The 10,069-nt window shown below is 41.6% G+C and overlaps 1 protein-coding gene across 1 annotated transcript in view; it reads right to left on the reverse strand.

Annotated features, from left to right (window-relative positions):
* gabra3 (gamma-aminobutyric acid type A receptor subunit alpha3) overlaps positions 1 to 7,992 on the reverse strand; it is a 118,409-nt gene extending 110,417 nt beyond the window's left edge. The window contains exons 1-2 of the mRNA XM_080779353.1: positions 7,957 to 7,992; positions 6,689 to 6,763 (exon numbers count right to left, since the gene is read on the reverse strand). The gene's annotated coding sequence lies outside the window, so the exon portion shown is untranslated. The remainder of the gene's footprint in view (positions 1 to 6,688; positions 6,764 to 7,956) is intronic.
* Positions 7,993 to 10,069: the final 2,077 nt, after the last annotated feature.

A 10,069-nucleotide genomic window follows, 5' to 3' on the forward strand; every position in this document is an offset into this window, starting at 1 on the left:
CATTTTTCATTTTGCAAAATTAAATTATAATACACGTTAGTACAAAAAATATTTTAGCTGACTTCAGTCGTGTTACATGTTAGCCACCTACAGTAGCAACTAACACTGTTTGTCACTCACTCACCAAGGCTTGCAAATGAAATCAGCACATCCGTACTGCTTGGATGACTCAATGTTGCTCCAGTCCACACAACAGGTTAAAGTCATTATCGCTGTGTTTTGTTTTACACATTATTCTATGGTTGGTCGATTCTAAAAAAAAAGTTCAGTTTTCTGAAAAACCTATGTTTCTATGTCAGTGGTGCTCAAACATTTTCATGTCAAGGACCCAGAGAAAAATAAAGGGAAGCTCCGCACACTCAGATCCGCGCACAATCAATGTAAAGATTACCGGTATATGTAATTGGCTGCCGATCCCCATCTAAAAATATGATGTTCCAGAGACCTCCTAGAAACAAAGATTTTAGTTAAAAATGTTCGCTCTGAAAGAATATATATGCAAAGATTTGCGCCACATTTTCTAAAAATAGCAGATCTGCAAGCTCGTAGCGTGGTACGTGGTGCTGCGCTATGAGCTTGTAGATCTGCTATTTTTCAATAGCTAAAGTGTAAAATAAACACCAAAAAGGGTTCCCACCCTGAATGAGTTAAGCTGACATTTACTGGCGCCAGAGAAAAGGAGAGGGTTCTGAAGTGGCTCCTCTGTTATTGATTGGGATTCGTTTCACCTGCTGTCCTATAGGCAACATAGACTGTAAAAAATATGGACAAAGCGTTCCCCGGGTCTAACATGAACGTAAAATGAAGCCTGTCAGTCCTTGCAATGGAAGTCGCCATCTTTCTAGATCCCATTAGCTGGCCCAGACAACGAGGCGGGACTTCCCCCCTTCTTCGTTGGTTTTTATTTTGACTCGAGTGGGTGGGGGATCCCGTTCATAGACTGTAACGGTAGCCACACCCCTCAGAACATGCGCGACTTTATGGTCATTTTTTTTATAAATGGGACCATCATTTTCCAAAAAGAATATTATGACATTAGAAGAGACTTTAAACTAGTGACTGGAAGCAAAAAGTATTCATGACCATGTTTATTAAGGTAATACAGTCTAGGTGAAGTTGGGCCCAAATAGACCGATTCCGTAGCAGTTTCATGGTCGCAGCCTACGTATTTCCTGTAGGCGGACTCGACGTAGCTGCAGGGTTTAAACCCTCACCAGGCGCATCTCTTCCACTACAGTGAACGGCAGAGTGACTGATGTTAGTTTGCCTCAAACTTTACTCTTTTACCTGCTTTTTTACTAACACTAACATTACAAAGATGTCCAGAACATCGAGATGAACCTGTGTAGTTTATGGCTGCTCCAACAGTAGTGGCAACATAAAAAATAAATAAATACGGAATGTCAAAATATCCACTGCGGTGGCTGAGACCAGAGCCATTGAGTAATGTTTGAGACAAAGCAGTGAAAGGTCCTGAAAGGTACATAATGTCAGTCTTACCCAATACCCAATCTTTCTGTTTTATGAACACAAGGCTGCTGTATTTTATACCTCATACTAAGCATTTAAAGTATGAGGTATAAAGTACAGCAGCCTTGTGTTAATAAAACAGAAAGATTTGGTATTGGGTAAGACTGGCGTTATGTATCTTTCACTGCTTCGTCTCAACCATTACTCAATGGCTCTGGTCTCAGCCACCGCGGTGGATATTAGACATTTCGTTTTTTTTGTTTATGTTGCCACTACTGTTGGAGCAGCCATAAACTACACAGGTTCATCTCGATGTTCTGGGCATCTTTGTAATGTTAGTGTTAGTAAAAAAGCAGGTAAAGGAGTAAAGTTTGAGGCCGTTCACTGTAGTGGAAGAGATGCGCCTGGTGATGGTTTAAACCCCGCAGCTACGTCGAGTCCGCCTACAGGAAATACGTAGGCTGCGACCATGAGACCCGCTACGGAATCGGTCTATCCATGGACTTCTATGGGGCTATGGTTTTTTTTGGGCCCAATGACAACGCCACAACAGGCCATTATATGAACTTTCAGGAAATCCCGATTTCCTTGTGGCTTCACAAAATATCTGTCTGACTGCCCCCCAGGTTCAGACAGATGGGGGTGGGGTGGTGTCTCTCATCTGACTGGCCACAGCTTGCTGTCAATCAACCTGATATAATTAAATGGTTGGATTTCTCATACTGTACTGTATATCATTGGTTTTCAACCATTTTCATATCAATGAAATCTCATATCAATTTGATGAGATTTAGCCTCTCAGAACCAAGACGTAGAATATTTTCTCGTTGGATAAGATTTCGTCCACAATTCCCCTCCAAAATTAGCTGGCCCCGAGTAGGCAACCTGGCCTGGCGGTAGTGCTGCACAATTCATCGAACAGATTCAGACACCTATGCAATCTCATTCTGTGAATCGTTAAATTGCTCTTCTGGAGTGACTTATCAGCGAGGGGTTTCACTGTCTTGCTCAAGGACACTTCAACGTGGCTGTTGATGGATGCTCACTCACTGCAGTGAGGACAAAGTGGGGATTGGGACATTTTCCTTTCTGTAATGGGACAGACTATCCAATAATTAGACTGGTCTGCCTCCATTGCAACTGCTGAGTTGTTTTTTGGAAATTCACAAGATGTTGTGTCTACTAGCTTCTTCTACTGTAGCAAAACCAGTGTACAGCACAAATCTAGAAACTCGCTATCTGCCAAGGTAGCTCAGCTGTACAGGAATTTGTCTTGACGCCTTGTCCACCAACCAATCGCACAATATGACAGTGCAAAAGAAATGGCTCATTATTAGTTAGATTGTAGCTCAGTCTCATTGCACTGTTCTGACAGATAATAAACGTAAAAGACAGCCAAAATCATACAGACTGTAGACACCTTTAGTTAAGGCTGGTGCAGTACACTGACACCCACTTACTAAGATAACAGCACAATGACAGTGATATGAGAAGTTCACATGTAAAGTATCATGGCTCACCCAATTTACACCATAGGCATTTAGCAAACACTCTTATCCAGTCCTGGGCTCCAGTACCCTCTTCCTCTTTCCACTCTGGTCCCCAGACGTAATTTCCCCCTTCAAAGGTTTTGCTCCTGACATGATCACGGGTGAGGCTTCAACCTCCTGAGAAGGCTTTCTAGATTACTTCCTGTCAGCTATAATCACTATCACCGTTATCAATGCTTCATGCTATTTGCCTTCCTTTTACGTCTGTGGCAGGACCCATGTCCGATACTGACATCTGACTAGAACACAGTCAAATTCATTTTCATCTTTACATATGAGAGTACATTTTTCTACTCAGAGTAAAAATAACACTAAACGAGAAAAGGAATTATTGTATGACGAGGGAATGCATAACCTTTCCTCTTGGGATTTCTCAAACATTTTGGGATGCATTGCCACTATTTTTGGACTAAAACTGCAGGAGTAGCAGCAAAATATGTTAAAAGAAAATGCTAAATTGCAACAAAAAAAGAAGAAAAAAGTTTGGTGGAAATGAGCGAAGGGACTCTCTGGTGTCAGGAGAACAATCTTCATCGGCATACGCATTGATGAAGTATGTTTACACCATGATAGTAAACGGATATTGGACAAAATATTGTGCATGTGCATTTCTTTCCCTCAATAAAACCTGGTTTCCTTGCCACATTTCTCGGCCCTGGACACATAAATCTGAATTTCCCTGATCCCCGACCACACAGCCATTTATTGCGAGACAGCATCTGTGTCTCAATATGTCTCAGCAGATGAACAAACTGGCTGAGGAAAGTCATTTTCTTGTGGTCACACTCTCGAGTCCAGGGCGCCATCGCATTATGAGACCTGCTACCGTACATGCGGAGTGAATTATGGCAGGAGGAGAAAGCTGCGTGCCACTACAGATGAGCCTATACAGCCTGTCCAATGAACTAAGAGTAGTGGAGGTAGAGGGCTGGTGAGCTCAATGGGAAGAACACAGCACTAATGTTGCCAGCATTAACACTAACCACTTAAGCCTGATTTACATTTTGTCATACAATGGCGTTGTGTGGATCTGTTGTAAGCTTTCTGCCATGTTTGCCATGCAACATCGGTAAACTACAGTGTAAAAATTAAGCAATATTTTTTCACCAAACTAGGGATGCCAGAGTTAATGTGGTTAAGGGTTTCCACTCCCATTGCGTGCATGTGCTAAAAATGGATGTACTAGGTGTTTTGGATGAAAGCATCCACTGGATGACATAGGCTACAGCATGAAGGGTGAAACATCTGAAAGGCAGATGGGCTAAAGGACATGCAGCATTGTCAGATAAAGGAGACAGTGAGTTCCATACCAGACCAAGACATCCATCATTTACTGTATGGCAACTTGATGTCCAGTTTGTCCACACTTACAAACGATTGCTGGTGTACAAATTAACAAAATCATTATCAAATTAACAAAATCATTATGAGGTCCCTTGTGTCTCTACACTGGCATGCACACACGCACACGCACACACGCACACACACACACACACACACACACACACACACACACACAAATCCCAAATTAGCAGGAACATGTGTTTTTTAATTTTTAGCATAATGTAAATCACACATTGTGTTCAAATGTCTGTGTTCTAAATGTATATAAGGCATTTGGGGATTAAAACATAAATCAATTCAGATTTTATGTTTGACAATGATTAGCCTCCACAAAGTGGATGATGTTGTTTAACTTTGAACTGGGCAAGGTGGGGGAACCTAAACGGTTAACGCGCATGATGTATTATTAAAGATGGAGTGCCGTGATTTTGGTATTTTCTCCAGTTTTTCATGTCTTTATGAGGTGACAGTACTTCATAGACCCCTTGGTGTGGTTGTTATGTGCAAGGATAATAATAATAATAATAAACTTTATTTGTATAGCACCTTTCATACATAAATGTAGCGCAAAGTGCTTCACAGGGCAAAAATAGAATACAATAAAACATAAGTAGTTAAAATGATAAAATGATAAATGTCTTCCCTTTGTATTTAGGGTTTCTTCCTGGAGGCTGTTGCCTCAAAGCTAGATGGTCCTGGGTTCGATTCCCACTGGAGGCGCTGTGGGTGTTGGGGGCGTGCCCATACCCGAGGCAGGGTTGGCGAAAGGGCCTTTCTGTGTGGAATTTGCATGTTCTCCCTGTGTTCCCTACTAGGGTACATACTGTACCCTCACAAAAAACATGCAGAAATCCTGGTCTCTAAACTACCTCCCTCTGGCCAGCCCGGGCGCCTGATGGAGGGAAAGGAACTGTTCGGAATAACGTGTTCCTTACACACGCTACGTCCGGCCGGGGAAAACTCACCCCTGTCAGGTGAAAAGAAGCAGGTTGAACTCCTCATGCATAGAAGGAAGCATGGGGTCAGACCGCTGCTCTCCCCAAGTTGGCAGGAGAAGTGTAGTGCCCGGGATTACATTAGATAATTGACACTGGGTGAAAAAATGGGTTGCAAAATCGTGGGATAAAAATGTATAAAAAAAGAAAAAAACTGTCACAATATCAGCTAACCCCTCCGCCTTTAACAGCTGTGGGTGCGGCTTCAGTTCAGGTGGATCACCACCCATCACCACCCACCAGGAAAACCAGGCATACTTAATGAACTGGTGGGCGTGTCCACATAAAAAAATACATTTTAACAAATACTGTACACTTTTTGAAAAAAAAAACCTTCCTCCTTACATAATAATAATACCTGATGATCATGTTTTAGGGTGGAAAAAATATCAGCACTCTATCTTTAACATTTATTTATACAGTATATTAGGCCATACGGTAGTGGTTTGTTCTGTGGGTTAAAGGGGAAGATCTAAGTTCACATCGTGACATGTTGAGGGCTTGTAGATCCCTTTTATGTCAACACAAATTATTATTTTCAGATGGGGGTCCGTGGCCAAATACATATTCATTTGAGAGTCATTGACACAAAAACGTTGAGAATGACTGATAATAAGGTAGGCCACTATATGACTCACTGTGCTCTTTTACAGCGACACCCTGTCCTTAACAGGCATGTCTTTTTTCTTGCCTACAGAATAGATCCACATTTACCCCTGCTAGCACAGGATCAAATACTCTCCTATGCCATTTTGCTGACTGTCCACTCTCCTCCTCTTTGTAATGTCACCTTTAACCTACAGACAGAACTGACATGTGGGGCTGGGCAACATAAGACTAGACCGTCTGGGGTTTTACATATGGTAATGTCGTCATATGGCATAAGGGTTGTATTCTCCTGCTTGAATCTATTCAGCCTTATTGTACAGTATACCTTCAGAAAAATAGCCGATCTACAAGCTCACAGCACAGTGCAATGCAACGTGTCATGAGCTTCTAATTTGAAAAAAAACTGATATCATTGCAATATGAAATTGTCATCATTCGTAATCGTCACAATATCAATATTGAGGTGATGAGGTCTTTCATAAATAAAAACATTGTGATATTTGATTTTGTCACCCGGCCCTACTAAACTAATAGGTTGATAGCTAAATGTTATGCTCAAAAGTAATGCAAAAGTAGCCTATAGGACCACAATCCATTAAATTAAGAAATATTGAATAACATGTTGACCACCGACCTGCTTCTTTTGCCTTTGAGCAGGATAACTTGTTTGCCATGGAAAACAATTGTCATCAAAAAATAAAACCTAAGGTGTAGGCCTACCTGGAAAACCTCTTTCTGTAATCCCATCTGATCCAATTTTTACCTGACTTGTTGGGTTGTAGGCTTGCTGTACTTCTGTAATGGATGGAGCAGATTTCAATAAACTCGTTTTTGGGGTTCATCATTGAAACATCATTGTTTACGAATTAGTGGACATTAGAAAGCTTCATCAAGCATGCCACGCACTCAGTGAGCTTGAAAAGGCAGACAAAACAGGCCTATATAGCGAGAATGAACTGCACTTATTGTGCCCTATCTATCCCTGCCCTGTGCCATAACAAGCCTGAGTCTGTGTCGTCATAGCCTAATAATCCAAAACAACATAATAGGAAATAATGGTAAGGGGAAATAAAATAAATCCTAAATAAAAATAAACAGTTTCCACAGCTCAATTTGGATTAGCCTAAGTTTTTATGGTTACGTACGTTGAAGTGTTTAATTGGCATCAATAGACTTGATAATTTGCATGTTTTGATAGTCTGAAGTTAACAGCCCTATACAAAACAACAATGAAAAAAAGAAGAGAAAAAAAAAACAATTTACAGATTTGGTTCTCACTTTGGCCGTTTTTAGGGAGTGGTAAAACAAGACAGCGGTTAACCTGGCCATAACGGGCTTTTATATTCCATTTCCAAGGTTAAGTTAGCGGCATATCATTTTCTCTGCTCAACAGTGTTGTCACTGGTTGCGGTAGCCAATTTCTAATAGGCTATAGCCAGTGGGGAAATTAAAGCACATGCCTAGTAGAGTTAAGCAGAGCCCCGCATTTATTAACAGAGACATTGCACGGGCTATTGCCAAATTAGCAATTAAGGAAAAGTAACAATTAGCGGCTCAGCCGTAGTGTCGCATTGCCTTTCGACGAGAACTGTCCTGACAATTAAGTCGACTCATAGGAAATCATTCACACCGCGCCATCGTCTAGTGTTGCCTTGTGAGATACATGCGTAATGCTGCGTATGATATGGCACGGTCCACATTAGCTCAGTTAAATATCCAGGTAAATGTTTATCATTGTAGCGTGTGACATGCAGCGGGTCTGCCACTTCACACACCGAGGGGACCTGTTAAGCCATCAATTATGCGGTAGACACAAACAGCAGTTGTTGCATATGAATGAAACACCGCAGTCAAACACGTTTACAACATTTCCCCACGACAGTCAATAAAACCATTTGTAAAACATCCCTGGTCGGTGCTGTAGGCTAGTCTATATGCAATATTAACTAGAACAAACGAAAAGAAAAAAGAAAGAAAGAAAATCTCACCAGCAGAAAGCGTTGCCTTAATGTCTTCCGACTTTCGGTTTCCTTGGAGTTAATACTGACGGCTTTTGACGTCTGCTTGATTTCTTTCCGATAGTTAGCCTATATTGTCCTGTCCACTGGACATGAATAAATATTCCCAGCGATTATAATGACAGAGATCAGCGTCTTCTCAGCAAAGCTCTGCCCTCTTCAAACTATAACCTTCCCGCCCCCTAGCTCTAAGCATCGCAGATTGGTGCTGGTCAGGAGAAGCAAACGCGGTGGAGAGATTTCAAAACCCCGACGTCTGTCGCACGGTGACGGGCCCAAAGTCAACGCACGCACGCACGCACACGCGCGCGCAGACACACACACACACACACACACACACACACACACACACACACAGTGACACACAGTGACACACGCACGAACAAACAAACAGTGGGCGGGCGGTTAAAAACCTAAACCTGAATGTTAATTTAAGTGCAAAATTGAGTCATTCCACAAAACCGGTACTTTTGGCTTTTTTTCTTTTTTTTACCGAAAGATTATACTTGTCTGAATACCCAATATTAAGGACATCTTTAACTATCAGAAAAAAAACATAATTTCCCAGAAGATATGGCTTATTATATTATAGCTCGCGTTCATATTTTGAACGAGAGGCAAGTGAGAAGTCAGAAATGAAGAGCTTAGTATATCCATCTGATCAAAACCATGGAGAGCGCCTTAGATTAGGACATAGGAGGCATTCTTTCTGCAGTGGTAAACTAGGAAGTGACCGGGACCGCGGATGAACGAAGAGCGAAGAGTATGGTGGCCTTGGAGGCCAAAAATAAATAAATCTCGTTTGATATCATTGAAAATGCGCTAGCAACCCGTTGGTTGGATTGCTTATCACGCGTCGTACGGTCTGAACCAGTTAAGAGGAGACCACATGGCAAGAAATCTGATATATTGTTGAAATAACAAAAAGGAGACATCAAAGAGGAAGGATGGATGGGGATTCTGGGAAGGATGAACATATCATGTCAGAACAGGTTCTGACATATCCATATATTGAATCTAAGTGTTTGAGGTTTGAGATCAGATGTAGAGTTGTAGCCTAGTAGCCAAAAAGTGAACCCGGACATGTTGACTACACCAACGTTTTATGTTAGAAATGTTTAGTATGGGTCCCCAGCATGTAGAAACTGCCTTGTCATAATTGGCATAATATGTGACCATACCATTAACAACCTATAGAAGGCAAATATTCAATATTGCTTTATCTAGCATGTGACATGTGAAACTAGGGGGGTTTTCATGATGCTGAATACATTCCAAGCATTAGTTTTGCAAAAACAATACATGCTGGGGACCCATACTAAACATTTCTAACATAAAACCTTGGTGTACTCAACATGTTCGGGTTCACAGTGGGGCTCTATGGGCTAGCTACTAGACTATTGCTGGCCAATACTGATGACATCAGGGATCTGGACACTGTATGGGCATAATTGCGACAGCAAGTCGCATTTACTATGACATCAGGGATCTCCATCAATGATGATATCATGTGATGTCACGAGACCTGGGCACCATATACTGTATGGGGGCATTCCCACATGGGGATTTTGAGTGACTGACTGACGGGAAATATATGATTTCATAGTAAATGCAACCTGCGGTCGCAACAAGGATTTGGGGACCAGCTGTTTCCACGATAGGCTACCTGGAAGCCATAATTTACCCTACTCACAACAAACATTTACCAAAAAAAAGACTGTTTGCTAATTCCTGCAATTATTACGGGCATTTTCATTTACTGACTCAGATGCCCAAAGTCCAACTAGGCTATAGCCTAGGCTACTACTGTGAGCAATGTTTTCTATAGTGCTGCTGACAGTAATAGACCCATAACACCACATTGTTTTTGAGTTAATTTGCATTCCTCATTATACTGGCTGTGCTGAAGAAAACAGCTATTCCTTATGCTTATATGACCTTGTGTGTGTGTGTGTGTGTGTGTGTGTGTGTGTGTGTGTGTGTGTGTGTGTGTGGTCTTTGTTTGTATGTGGGGGCAAAAAAAACAACTTTCTGACAGAAAAAAAGCATGTCCGAATGAAAATTAGTATGTGCCCATTCAGCC

Source organism: Protomyctophum bolini (genome assembly GCF_963924005.1).
Source record: "Protomyctophum bolini genome assembly, chromosome: 13".
In the NCBI taxonomy this organism is placed as follows: Eukaryota; Metazoa; Chordata; class Actinopteri; order Myctophiformes; family Myctophidae; genus Protomyctophum; species Protomyctophum bolini.